At 41.1% G+C, this 14,758-nt stretch overlaps 1 protein-coding gene and 1 non-coding gene across 9 annotated transcripts in view; one reads left to right on the forward strand and one right to left on the reverse strand.

Annotated features, from left to right (window-relative positions):
* The window catches only part of CARMIL1 (capping protein regulator and myosin 1 linker 1), a 330,496-nt gene that overhangs the window by 211,086 nt on the left and 104,652 nt on the right, over positions 1-14,758 (reverse strand). The window lies entirely within an intron of this gene.
* Positions 1,236-1,347, forward strand: LOC118967624 (U6 spliceosomal RNA). Its single transcript, XR_005054830.2, has one exon. It is a non-coding gene; the product is annotated as a U6 spliceosomal RNA (small nuclear RNA).

Genomic DNA, 14,758 nt, shown 5'->3' on the forward strand with positions numbered 1-14,758 from the left:
GAAAACCAGGGTGTGTCAAAAAACGGCCTCTCCACAGGGGCACTGTAATGACCAGGGCCTCTGGGAAAATCAGGGGCAAAAGTGCACGTAAAAACCACCCTTTCTTTGGTTGACAGCTAATCGCTGCAACTTTCCATCACATACCCTCTGCCTCTTTAAACTCATCATCTGCCCCAGCCCGCATCGAACTGTCCTCCATTCTTGCTGACTGTTTGCCCTGCAAATGGGCTGTTTGCTGCCATCCTACCCACGCCACCCGGAGTTCTAGTCTGACCACACCCTTGATGATGAGACACCAGCCTGCATCCCCCTTCAGACACCCCGCACACCACCACTTCACCTTTCGTGACAGTTTGATCATGAGGCATTTGTTTTTGTGGAGATGTGCAAATAACAAAATTATTTGAATAAACAAGTTGAATCACTAAGCTAGAAGGAACTTTAAAGCTGTAGAAATGCCTGCAAACCCTTTCCTGGACTGTTTGCTCCCTGAGGGCAGGGCCAGGCCCTTACCGTGTGCTGAATGACCACCTCAGAGGTGAGGCCGCTCATCAGCTGGCTATTTACATGAAAACTGTTAATGAGTCAGGGACACAATAGCTTAAACAAATTGGCTCCCTGTAGTGGAGGAGGCGCTGGACGAGCAACACAAGGCATCAGGCCTACTTTCAACTCTGCTGTTAACTAGTGTCCGATGTTGGGTGGGCCAGGCAGTGTCTCTGAGCTCATTGCCTCATCTCTGCCAAGAATAAGCTAGACTGCAAGGACTCTGTGGCTCTATCATTCCACGCTTTCAGGCTCAGGAAGAACTTCCTTCAACTTCCCAAAGATTAAATTACTATGAGTTAGTGAAGCCGGTTAAAGATTAAAGTATGATATTGACTTATTTTCCTGGGATGGTTTTGCTCCCGGGGCTTTACGACGTGAGGATACAGATGACGGTCATCGAAGACCTCTTTCTTTTAGTTCCATAATTCCATGACCAAGTGAGGACTTTGAAAATAATGCTATAATCCCACTTTTAAGTTGTTTATAACGTTTTGGCTTTTATGAAATAGACAAAAAAGAAGAAAAAAAGCAGACCACTGTTAATTTTTCCTGGAAAGATATGGGGCAGGCCTTCCAAGCAGTACTGTCAAAATAAATCTGCTCAGCTTTTTCACGGGCATCTGCAGGCCCTCAAGGGGATGAATCTGAAAGAAATGCTTGAGTTACCATTTAGTCAGGAAGGTGGTGGTCACTTCAGCAGCATGTATCCTAAAATTTAAATTTAAATGATACAGAGATTAGACTGGCCCCTCCCTGCACAAGGATAACACACAAACTCATGAAGCATTTCTTTTTTTTTTTTAATGTATATGTGTGAAATACGTGTTGTACACCTAAAACTAATATGATTTTGGATGTCAGCTCTACTTCAATAAGAAAAAATCTGATTTAACTTTAAAAGGAAATAATCACAGTGCAGGAAAGACTGTAAGGCATTTTACTGAGAATCTGTGACATATGGAAGCCACAAGGACCCCCACGGGCAAGGCAGCCAGCCAGCCAAGAGAACAAATCAACACCCGACAGCAGGAACAACAGGCCCCACCACCCAGCTGGAAGCTGTCTTTCCACTTGCACAACTCTTACCTCAACATTATGATAACTGGAATTTTCTTGTTTCTTCCATCCTCTCTATAAAATGATCATCTCTAACAGCAACTTTAGAGTAAAGCTAATAAGGGTGACTTGCAACGCTCAGGAATATCACTGATTGAAAATCTAAATAACAGATGAATGACCATTAAAGAGGTCCTCAAAGTAAATTATTCTTTACTTATCTATAAGTAAAAATATAAATTATGTATTTTTTAGATTATTTAACAGGAACAAATGAAAAGGAACAAAGGAGTGAAACCAAAACTGCAAATTCCCTCACATTACCTCATTTTCTGGTTTTCTTCCATTAACAATGTTATCCACAAAGATAGTGATCAAGGAATGGCCGAAAGCAGAGCCAACTGAAAATGATTCATTTGAACTTTGCTTTCTTCTTTAATGTGAAAAGCCTACTGAAATAAGGCAATGCCTGGACCACAAAGTTTCTAAATTTTCATTGGTGTTAAATATTTATCACAGAGAACAGCTTTGTTTTGTTCTTGATGTACGAAAATTCTTCATGCTGTCATTCAGCCTGTGTTGACAAATGGTCTTAAGGCAGCCCCTGGTTTCTGCACCCTGTGCCCTCTCCCTGGTGAGGTCCTCACCCGACCCCTGCCCCAACAATGCATATGCCTACTGCAGTGTGCTGGGCCGCGGTGTGTCCACACACTCACACTGACGTGAGCCGCCTGGGCAAGCACATGGCCCCTGCTGAGGTTTTAAAATGCACTTTGTGTGATACGCTGGTAGATTTAGACAAAAATGTTGAAAAAGATACATTGAAAAATATTGAAGGAACGATTTTTTTAAGTGATGATATGTTTGGGAAGTGTAATCGGACCCAACCATAGACAGTCTAAGAACTACCATTGATCAGAATACATTTTACAATTAAAATAAACCATCCTTCATACATCTCGCCCTTATCATTTTCCTCTGCTAAGGGAAACGGAAGTAAATATGCCAATAGTAATGAGCCAATTCCACACAGGGAGTGCTCATTTGCTGAAATCAGTTATCTTGTCACAAACACCCAAAATAAGCCATTGTTTATGTGCAACAGTTTTTTTAAAGTAAAATTAGATACATAATATAACTTCCCTTTACTGCATCCTTCATCTCTAACTATTCCAGTTGTAAGTCTGGGGAGAGGAAATCTCGGGGCAAAATACCTCTAAAAACCAAAATCAGTCAAAGGGAGAAATAAAGTTTAAAACCCGTTTACTGCTTACAAACCGCAGTCCTGGGCCGTCTCTCCTCTGCTCCGGAAGAAGCCAGCAAGGACGCCAGCCCTTCCCTTTACACTCTCAGGTTCAGGCAAGCCCTTGGTTCCCCAGGTAATTACCCACTGACATGGAGATGAACTTCTCTCCACCCCTGAGGATATGCAAATGCACTAAAGCCAGGTGAGATATTCTGGAAATGTTACAGTTTTACCCACGCCAGTAAAGTTGTTTATATCAAAATATCAATCCTTCCAACAAATGATGACTATGTCATTCGACTGGCTTAAGAGGAGACCATGACTTCAACAACTGTATAACCCCACGTCTTGGCACACTGGCTGCCCCAAAACAGCAGCTTAAACCAAATGTAGGTGAGGTATAGAGCAGGGACATGGGACACGCACCATGATTAATTTTCCTGCCTATGATGAAAAATGCCAAAATATAATAGTGTCGTAAGAACAGGAGGGGCTCCATCTTAGCCGACTAAGATTCTACTTTTCAAACCAGGGAGTTAAGAGGTAAGATTCCTAACATACTTAATGGTAGTTAGCCAATAACAGACCCTGTCTTAAGGCAGGCCAAGCAGTCTTAAAAGGTATGTTTCCATTGCTTGAGGGTCACCACTATCTTGGTGAAAAGGATCAAGAAATTCCTTGTGTTTAGTTTATCTTACAGAATATCTAGAGGATTAACTATGGATGATGACATAATGTCTTTCACAGGACAGAGACTTGAGACCACAAGTCAAGTCTAGTTCCCTTGGCCCTGTACCCCATTCTTGAAATACTTAAAAGGATCCTAAGCCTTTAAAGTGCACCTCCTCTTTGAGGCTGCCTGCAGTCCCCATCCTTCCAGTGTGTACTTTGCCATAAATAAAGGCTTCTCACTGCTCAAATTATTGCATTTTGTCTCCCGGCTCTTCCAAGCCTCTTGGGAGATTAGTAAGAGATCCCTTTTCCCACTGGTAAGCATCTTTGCTACTTCACTTATTTCATTCAATTTTCTAGATTTAAGCACTAGTCTTCACTTTCTCTGTCCTACTTCAGACAAGTAGGGAGGGGCTACTGAGATCTCTGAATCGGACTTGCAAGGTCCTGTCACCTGGGTGACCTGAATGAGACCGCAGCGGTAAGATCCTGCTCTTCAGAACCTGCCTGAAAAGCTCCTTTCTTTGCTTTGGGGGCGGGGGGGGGGGTCTCAGAACATCACCCCACTCCATCAAGTGCTCTATGGCTCCCCCAAATCCTGGGGCAGTAGAGGCCTAGTTCCCAGACCACGCAGATCCCAGCACCGGACACCAGGTGACCTGGCTTCAGGAGTTGACAAGGGATTTGCCCTATGCCGAGAAAGTTCAATGACCTTCTCTTTTCTTCCTGCTTCCTTGCTCTCTGCTGCCTGCACGCGGCTGCCATTCACTGCCACTCTCGTTTTAATGAATTCCTTACCTGCACTCAACCGACCTGTTGGAGAATTCGTTCCTGGTCACAGTCAAAAGCCACCCCCAGTCCAGGTTGAGGTTTCACCCAGTACACAGGAAGACATCTCTGCAGACACAGACGCCCAGCAACACAGGGTTTTTCATGTTCATAAATGGTATCTCAACTCTTTTTTCCATTAATTTTACAGATTAAAAAATATTTTAAACCTATTCTAACCAGAGTGATTGCCATATTTCTGACTTTGTCCCTCACCAGTTGTGTGATATTAGGTCATTTCATCTCTCTGACTCATTTTTTATTCTATAAAATAGAGATGATTTTATACACATATTGCCTCCTAGCATCATTATGAAGAATAAAAGAGCTAAGTATAGTATTTTGTGCTGTATACTATCCTATCATCACAACCGTTGTTGGGAAGAGGGATAAAACCATGGTGGGAAGAGCCCCATTTCCCAGGAAAAATAGCTGCCATCCATCTTTTTCTGTGAATACAAGCTCATTAACAATGGGTAATGACAGAGAGGTGGATATATACGTGAAGTAAAATGTAAATGGCAACAACTAGGTGGTGATATGTGAGTGCTCACTGTAATATTCCTAAAACATTTCTGTATGTTTGAAAATTTTTATAACAAAATGTTGAAAGAACTGCATAAAAGGAAGAAATAAATGAAAAAGAAAGGGAAATTAGCATGGTTGATCCATCAGTCTCCCTCCCCCCAAAAGTATTATTCATCAATAACAATGTCAGCCCAACAATAATAGTCATTATCTTTACAGAAATCCTACCTACTGGGTTCTAACCTGTGATTTTAAGTTTTACAACATCCTCTGAGGACGCTACACCAAGGATCATTCCTGTTTCAGAAACTTAAAGGCAAGAACACATTGAAGTCCTGCTGAGGACCCTACAGTTGATAAGCATCACCACAGAGAATTAAACATGGTTCTATTACATCCTTCCCAATGCCAGGATAATTCTACCTGTTGATTAATGCCTCTGCTATTCATCACCGTGTGCACAGTGCCACAGGTTCTTCACACACAGCAGGCATGCAAAGATTGGTGAATGGATTGAAGGAAGAATGAAAATGAAGGAGGGAGGGAGACGGGGAACATTATTTTTAATTCCATTCACTACATCCAAACTCTACCCACTATAGTGAATAAAAAGAGAGGCATTGGTTTTATTAAAATTGTGTAATATTTTCTGATTATAAAAGTAATACATATTTATTACAGATGACAATATTCCTTCTTACCCAAAAAATCTAAGTTAATAATATTTCCAACAGGTGGATTAGGACCGTATTTTCCCTCAAGAAAGACTCGAGATTTTCCAAAAGTATCTAGCCATGACATACATTCAGATGAAAGGGGAAACTTTCGGTCACACAGATCTGAGCCATCCCCTGGAGTCAGTCCAGGCAGGGCGAGAGCTGTAGTAGCGAGAGGCTTGCAAATCATGTCACCTAAGGAGCAGCTGACAGAACTACGTCTACTTACCATATAGGAGAGTGACATAGGATTGACAGAAAAACAATCTTCAAATACTGACAGGGTTGCATATGTCAGAGTACACCTTTCTCAGTGAGCCAACTAGAATCAATGTACAGAAATTAAAGGAAGTAACATTTTAGCTTGATATAAAGAAAACCCCAAGATCAAAAAAGTTGTGGGAAAATTGAACTCCTTTATAAGTTCTCTTACCATCAACTGTCAGCAATACTGTACACATGTGCAAGATTAAACTAGATTCTTTCAAAGGTCCTGCTGACTCCAATACCCTGTGATTCTGGATGCCCATATATGCCTGTATCATGGGCATCTTATAGACGAAGGTTAGCAATGACATATGGTACATGTGGCAAGGTATCACCATATGACATGTCACACACACACACACACACACACTGCTTATGATGAATCACAAATATTCATAAAAGTAAAAGTACGTTGTAAGAACCAAGATCTTCTATTATTGATCTCTGCCAGAGACTTTAGAAGAAGGACGTGGATACTCCATAGACAAACTTTTTAGTTGAAGTTGTGATGCCTAAAATTGGAGGGCTGCATGATATAGGGGGAGGCCAAACGCTAAACCGGTCCACATTCCTGATTCAGTACTGACTCCCCTAGTGAGCAGGGAAATAGCACCGCATCTCTCCAGATGTCAGTGTCCAGAAGAACATGAGGTGCTTTTCATCTGACAGCCACCAGCCACATGTGCCTTACTGAGCCTTTATACTGCAGCTAGAACAACAGAGGAATTTCTATCTTAAATGTAATTTTTAATTATCTCTATAATGAATTTATTGAATTTAAACAGCCATACATAGCTAGTGGCTATAACGGTAAAGTTCTAATGATTCCTGAAAAGACTACTGAAGGAGAAAGAAAAATTGCCGACCAGCTGCGACCCTGCATCCTCTCTAAGATCTCACAGCCACATAGACAGGCAGTTTGTGTGAGAAGGAAGAGGGATGAAAATGTAAGGCCCTAAAACAACAGACGCTCAGGGCTCCTGCCAGCTACTGCCTATCCAGGGCGCCCTCACTCCAGTATCGGGGACGGTCAGCTCAGTAGCCCGTCAGCCTTTGTGTCCGGGATTGGGTTCCACATTCAAGCAGGGCAGTGTGATTATCCAGGCTCTCCGGGCAGATGGCTTATGCGGTGCCCTGGGGAAAACACCACCAGCCAGTAATACCAGCAGCCACACACCCCTAATATGAAGACAGAAGTGAATCATTAGTGAAATATCTGTGGATAGCGAGTACCTAGTGAACATTACTGAGATATAATGTTCCCTGAAGAGTACAATCAGCGAACTCTAATAAATTAGTTCAGTATCTCTTATGAAGTGCACCACCAGATTTATTTTAGGTTTATTTACTTATTTCAAATCAAATTATACAATGAACCCTAAAAGTTCTTTCACAAGTTTGAGAGCACACAAATAAGAGCCAGAAAATATGACTTTTTAAGGAAAAGTCTAAAAAAAAACTCCCTTTTCAAAAATTGACAATTTTTTAATTTTAAAAAATATTTTAAAAATAATAATAGGTATGTTCCAGGGGTTTAAGAGAAGCTTGGAGACAAATCTACTAACATATGCTAGCAATATCAATCATTACAGCACTAGAGAATGAGCCTAATCAGAATGATTAATTTTAGAAAAATTCATTGTATATCTAAAAAAATATTACTTTTGAGTATTCCACTTTTGTAATAATTTAAAGTCTATTTTTTTGACTAGGCAAGAGCCATCAGAAAAATCTTACAAATTATAAGCCAGTCATCTGTTGAATAACTGAGTGGAATGCTTCCTAGCAATCATGCCAACACTACCACTGACTAGTCTCACAGGGGAAATTTTCCTGTGCTTACAACTCAGATGTCTGCTTGCTGAGTCTTACCTCCTAAGCTGCATTCTGCTGATACTTTGTACTTCTTGTAATTATCAGTCCTACATCCAGAGAAAAGGGCAGGCAAGAGCCTCATGGCTGCTGCCCATAGCAGCATTAGCTTCTCTTACCCTGCTTAACTGGCCCCGATCACTGGGCAGACGCTGAACTCACAGCCCTTTTCTTTTCGCGTGCTGCCTCAAGTATTCCCAGCATGATTATTCATGTTTCAGAGTGCCTAGAATAACACTGATACTCAACTCCAGCAATTATTCCATTTTAGATTTTAAAGAAAAGTGATGAACTACTTCCCATCTGACTTAAGTCTTAAGCAGCTAGCACTTTTTAAATGCTTAAAGATGATTTGAAGTGATAAAAGACATCACTGAACGGTGGCCATAACTTTTAAACATTTAATAAAAGACGGGTGGAGAGATTTCTTAAGGTTGGACTATAGTCCCTGTCTTAGTCAGCTGAGGCTTCTATAACAATACCAAAGAGCTAGGTGGCTTAAAAAACAAAGGTTTATTTCCCTGAAGTTGTAGAGGCTGGGAAGTCCAAGGTCAATGTTTCAGGCAATTCAGTTCCTGATGAGGCCCGCATCTGGCTTGCAGATAGATGTATGCCTTCTTGCTGTATCTTCACAGATGGAGAGTAAGACAGGTCTCTGGTCCATTCTGATAAGGGCATAATCACAACAAAAGGACTCCACCCTTATTACTTAATTACTTCTCAAAGCCCTTACCTCCAAATAACATCACACTAGGGGAGTAGGGTTTCAGCAGAGGCATCTGGGGAAAACACAAACATTTGGTCCATAGCAGACTCCAAATAAGAAATGAGTCCTCCTTATGTCTTTTCAATTAAAATTACTACAATTTCAGTGGAGAGGGTATCCAAGAGTGAGGGATACAAAGTGCACGGCACAGTCCCAGGCACTTGGAAATGCTTGGTGATCACTGAATTGGAGAGCACGATGCATGGACGTCTCCAGCAGTGAGGGAGGAAATCCCCAGCAATAAGGAGAGGAAGGTGAATTCCCCTTCACCAAGTTGTTTCTATGCTGGTAGTGATGCCTGTCCTAAGCAAGTAAAGTGCAGACGACCCCTGAGCAACACACGGGTTAGGGGCACCGATCCCTGACCAAGTCAAAAATCCTCATGTAACTTTTAACTCCCAAAAAACTTAACTACTAATAGCCTACTGTGGAGTGGAAGCCTTACCGATAACATAAACAGTCGATTAACACGTTTTTTGTATGGTACTTGTATTATATATTGCATTCTTTCAATAAAGTAAGCTAAAGAGAATGTTTCTCAAGTTGTTAAAAATCTGTGAAAAATTTTCCAGTATATTTATTGAAAAGAATCTGCAGACCTGTGCAGCTCAAACCCACGCCGTTTAAGGGCCAACTGGACTCCACGTCTAAAGACGATATAATAATGCCACTGTCTGGGCTAAGTACCTTGGAGACCTACAGGATAACATAGCATGAACCTTCACTCCTATCACAGTGCCTCAGCAGTTCCAACTAGGGCGGACCTCGCCAGAAGGAATGGCGACCCTTTAATACTCTCTAGTCTTAACTCTTCTGGAGCGTTAAGGAACAATGCCAAATTCGACATTTATTAACTTGCAGGTATCAAAACTTTTTCAGGACACCTACAGACACACTATAGTTGAGACGCTACAATCACAACATGACTCAACAACGGTTGGAGGCCCCAAGCACGTGGGACTTTCGTGTCCACTTGCCAGCAATAGGGACAGGAAGCTAAGGGTCCTTTTGCTTTTCCCCTAATGATCTGCTTCCCTCACAGTTATGTTGTTTCCTTTTCATTCTCCCAAAAGTCATCCAAAACGACGGAGTCCATTTGCCAGCTCACAACCAGAAGCAAAGAAGTCACTGACCACTAGGAGAGGAGGCCACAGTCACATCTGGTGAACACTCTTCATTTCATACAATGCATGTATCATTGCTGCTTCCCCCCATGCCCAAATCCTCGTTCTTATATTAAAAATACTTCCATTGTAATTATAAAATCAGCCCCACCACAAGTTACAGCAGACTCGTTTTGATTAGAAGTCACTGCAACCGAGAAACAAGTCACTTTAGGCCCATCGCTCCCCATGAGGTGCTCAATATCTTCATCAGTTGAATCTCACGAATGGCTCCCTGAGTTGAACAAAATGCCCCCAAGGAGGAATTCTAAATTCTGCATCTTCAAATCCAAAAGAAGGTGACAAAAACCATAGCTTGAAAAGCTGCTGAACTGCAGAATATAATACATACTGCTACTTAAGAGTTTGTGCACCCTTAAGTTTAGACCCCTTAGAAAATTCAGAACAATTCCCATTAATGTTTCATTTGTCTCTAAACAGGGATGGTGACCATAGTTCTGGAGAGCCAGAGCTACCTACTTAGGCACAGACTTTTATGTCTCTGCATATGCTCTTCAGAGTTAGTATTTTAGGGACTGCTGAGGAAAAGTCACAGCCCAAATGTTTTATCTGCCTATAACAAGTGTTTTTCAAACTTACGTCTACAACTATAAACATTTTTTATTTTATTTTACTTTTTATTAAGGTACCATTGACATACAATCTTATGAAGGTTTCACATGAGCAACATTGTGGTTACTACATTCACACCTACTACCAAGTCCCCCACACACATCCCATTACAGTCACTGTCCATCAGCAAAGTAAGACGCTAACTATGAACATTTTTAACTAACTGTGGATCTAAGCGTTTGAAATGTCTACTCTGCCCATACATGCTGCCAGTGGGGTTAAAAGGTGCTGTGATACTCTATTATCTAGTCTGTTACGCTGCATTGTCTTGTATGTATTAACCAAATGTTGTGTCATTTAGTATTACCATGATCCTCACCAGCTGCTTGTTAATTTCATACAAATTATGATTGATTTTCAAAAGTAGATCGATCAATAATAATGGCCAGTATTTATATACCATTTCTTTCATGCCAGACCTTAGGCTCTGCTTATATTAACTCATAAGATCCTCACAATAATCCTATGAGGTGGGAACTATTACTTTTTCAATACTCTGGGGAGTTTTCACTTCTGTTTTTATTTTAAGTTGTTACTCCTAAACTATACCAGCAAAGTTCAAGTAAAATTAATACCAGATAAATAGCAAAATAAATTTCATGTCCTTATATCAGGTCAGGGTAACTCCTTTTATACTGAAAATGATTAATATGCTTAGTTAAATAAAAATTAAATGGGTTAATTCTTGGGCTATTTACCCCTACCAAACTTCCAAGGTTGTACTCACCTACCAGACCCATCCATACACGGAATTATCCATGCTTGGGAGAAAGTAAGAACTTGGTCTAGAACAAGCCCACAGATAATCTGCAACTCAATTTTTAAAATGAAATATTAATTTCATCACCTCCTTTATCAAATCTGCTAACAAGTGGCAAGTAAGACTTAAGTTTCACTCTCCCCGCTCCCCATTTCTCCTAAGGAGCAGAAAAGGAGAGTCTAAGGCCCAGAATAATCGACAGAGCAGAATAATCGGTCTTTGAAACCTCAGGAGCTGACTTATTAAAACTTACTAATTTGCACCACAGAGGTCGATTTTAGTGCTGCCTGACCCAAAATCCAAGATAAAATATCCAAAATCAACATATTCCTCTACAAAACAAGTATGTATTCAAAAGTTTGTCATGATCACAACCAGCAAACACTACAGTTTATTTGGTATTCATAATACCTAAAAATCCTATTATTTCTCTCTTTTGTTCTATGTGAACATACATTCCAAGTACCTAGAACAGGGCATGGCACACAGCAGGTGCTCAGAAAATGTTAATGGAATGCACGAATGAATCATTCAGGGACCTCAGCAAGCCCACCATACTACTTTCAGTTTCCAGTTCTTGCCCTCTGTAAACCACACTGCGCATAGCCACCAGGGATTCTTCCAGAACACAAATACACCTGTGTCACTCGGCTGCACGAATCCCCTCCACCCACTTCCCCACACCTAACCGGCAAGCTGAAGTCCGAAGCGTCAGAGAGCAACTGTGTGGTATCTCCAACCCATTCTCTCACCACTCTCAGCTTGACTGTTTGGTAACGACTGTGAAATTCCCCATCCTACATGGTGTCTTCTCCCGTCCACCAAATGGATGCCTTAGGTGACTTTATTCTCCTGAAAGACTGCATGTATCTTTATCAGTGCACTTACCTCACTGTGTTACTATTTGGTGTCCAACTGACCCCTAGACTATGACCTCTTGAAGGGAAGATAATCCTAGTAATCATTCCATCCCCAGCACCTAGCCAATTACTCAACCCATAGGTAACAATAAATGTTTTACTGGATGAATAGATGGACAAAATAAAATATTATTGTCTATCCAAAAAGGTATAGGCAGCCGTAATTTTGATGATGACACTATTAGGCTTGCCAACAGGAAAAGAAATAAATATAAACAGATTGCTTAACAAAATACTCTTCGTTATTAGCAGTGATTTCATTTTATACTCACCATGTAAGGCAGTACATACTGGGGCTTTCACTTAATTTCTTAGGGCACTGAGGTATTGACAACCCTTAGGACTAGGAGATGTAGTGGTAGCTACATGCTCTTGGATTCTCTGCTCTAGAGGTAACATTCTGTAAGCAAATCTAAAAACAAAAATGACTTTCAGCCAGTGCTAAGGAAGAACAATCCGATGTCCACGGAGTGCCATGCAGGCACACAGCCCCCCACTCAGGGCAGGGAGTGTGGGGGTGGCTCAGACCAGCCTCAGTCATCAGCCAGTGGACACGCTACTGCAAGCCCACCCTTCTGTAGATGAGAAAGCTATCGGAAGCTCAAATACCTGGTATGCACTAAGCTGGCACTGCAAAATTAGTTTAGCTTTAGCTAGAAGCAGAACACTACCCAGAAGTTTTTGGGTTGTATCTTAACTGAGGCATTGCCTTTGGCACAGGTGCTGAGTGCTGCTGGCCACAGGGGGCTCTGAGCATCAACAGCAGCCAAAACGAACACTGCATCTGCACTATGCCAGAGATGGTGCCAGTGACATCCACCATGGCATCCCACCTCGGCCTAATTCTGTGTCTTTTTTTTTTTTTCATTCAATAAATGAATCTTTACTGAGCAGGCCTGTGCTGGGTGCTGGGGAGTCAACCCGATACGTCATGGGCCACCTGGATTGGTCATCTTTCTCTTAGTCTCTTGGTTTTCAAACTTTCCTTCTGCAGTACACACAATAAACAGTTTTAATAGAGGTTTGCCCAGTGTTTGACAAAATCCAAAAGTGTTCTGCACAGCAATAATAGCTGATAGCAGCAGAGGACACACAAGCTCTATGTAATCTGTAGTTGTCATGAAAAATTCTGTACCTTGAAAACAAAATGTAGGTGGATGAGAAGTTCATTATGTCATCCTATTTTTGCAGATATTTAAAAATTCCCATAATAATTTTTTCTCAAGGAATTTTCCACACTAAGTTTTAAAAATACATAGGCCGTAGTTTTCTATTTTGGGACTTCAATTCCAAGGTAATCAGGACACAAAAAAGAAAGCAAGCAAGGTTATCAAGATTATGTTGTTGAAAGGAAAATACCAAAATACTAACAACAGATTTAAACATAGATTTCATTCCACCTGGTACAGACTCAATTAGTGTCACCAGCAGCAGATTACACTCTTCTCCAGGAATTATTACAGATTTTCAGAAATTATTTGCAGCTTTGGACTCTTGACTTTTGTTTTTCATCTCTAAAACAGTTTGGATTGGCGTGATGCTTGCTTGTACATCTGTATAGGTTTAAGACCTCGTACAGACATTTCCTGGCACCCTCAAATACCACAATCCAAGCCCACCTTAATAAGGCCAGCTGACCCTCCAAGACCCCAAAGGGACAAAGAATTGTTCTCTGTTTCAAAATAAGCCACCACTTCAGCAAAACAAAATAGGCCTTTCCTCTGTATTTTTTTATGGAAGAATATATGTGGCTGCCATTTATATATTTTTCTATTCATTCACTCATCATGGTTTCATCAACTAAAATACTCTGCTAACTGTATTTAGAAAATGTGTCTTTTTTATTTCCATTTTTTTATTTTCTTCCTTTGTGTCACCTACAAGAACTTCCTCTCACCTCAACAAGCTAAGTCAGTTCTTTTGATTACTTTTCATAGAGTAAAGGAAACAAAAGCACTCTTTCTTCCAAAAGCTTTTCCAGTCACTTAAGCCCAATCTTTCTCATCTGGAAGTCACGTCTTCTTGGTGGCCTTTCTCTCTCTCTGTGCCCCTCTTACATTTTGTTGATGTAAAGACCAATCTCTCTAAAGCCCCACTTTTTCATGTCATTCCCCTACTTAGAGAACAACTTTCTATCCCATCAGTTAAATGTCTGCCTGGCTCCCAAAGTCCCCCACTATCAGAATCAGGATACCTGTCCAGCCATACCGCCACAGTGCTCAGCGGGCCCCATGATGTGGGCTCAGAGAACCCCACTTCCCACACCCACACCCACCTGAGAGCTTTCTCCTCCATGAACTGCCTCCCTCCTCTCCGCCCGACCACTCCACCAGATACGCAGGGGCCAGAATGGCTCGTGTCCAAAGAACAGCATTCTGGAAGGGCCGCTAGACACAGGACGATTTTTTTTACCTGTATATTTCAGTACTATTAGAATATTATCCTCTGTAATCTGGTGGTAAAAAGTAAGAACTCAGTCTAGAATTCGGTAAGCACCGTTTACAGCAATTCAAAAAATGAATTAAGGTGACTAAGTGAAAACTTGTAAAGGGTAGAAAAACACAACTTTTTGAATTATCAAGGCAGAGTTTTGGCAGCTGTTATTAAAATAAATATTTTTGCCATTTGTAAATTCTTCAAGCAGACTGTCTCTAACAATCAAAAAAATAAAGAGAAATGAAAATATAAAAGTACCAAATGCACATGAAGTAGAGAGAGAAAAGGTGAGTGTACCCCTCCCAAAAGTCCCTTTTGGAATGCAGGTTCCTTGGTATCTTGACCA

The sequence above is a fragment of the Manis javanica genome, chromosome 16 (assembly GCF_040802235.1).
Source record: "Manis javanica isolate MJ-LG chromosome 16, MJ_LKY, whole genome shotgun sequence".
Classification (NCBI taxonomy): Eukaryota; Metazoa; Chordata; class Mammalia; order Pholidota; family Manidae; genus Manis; species Manis javanica.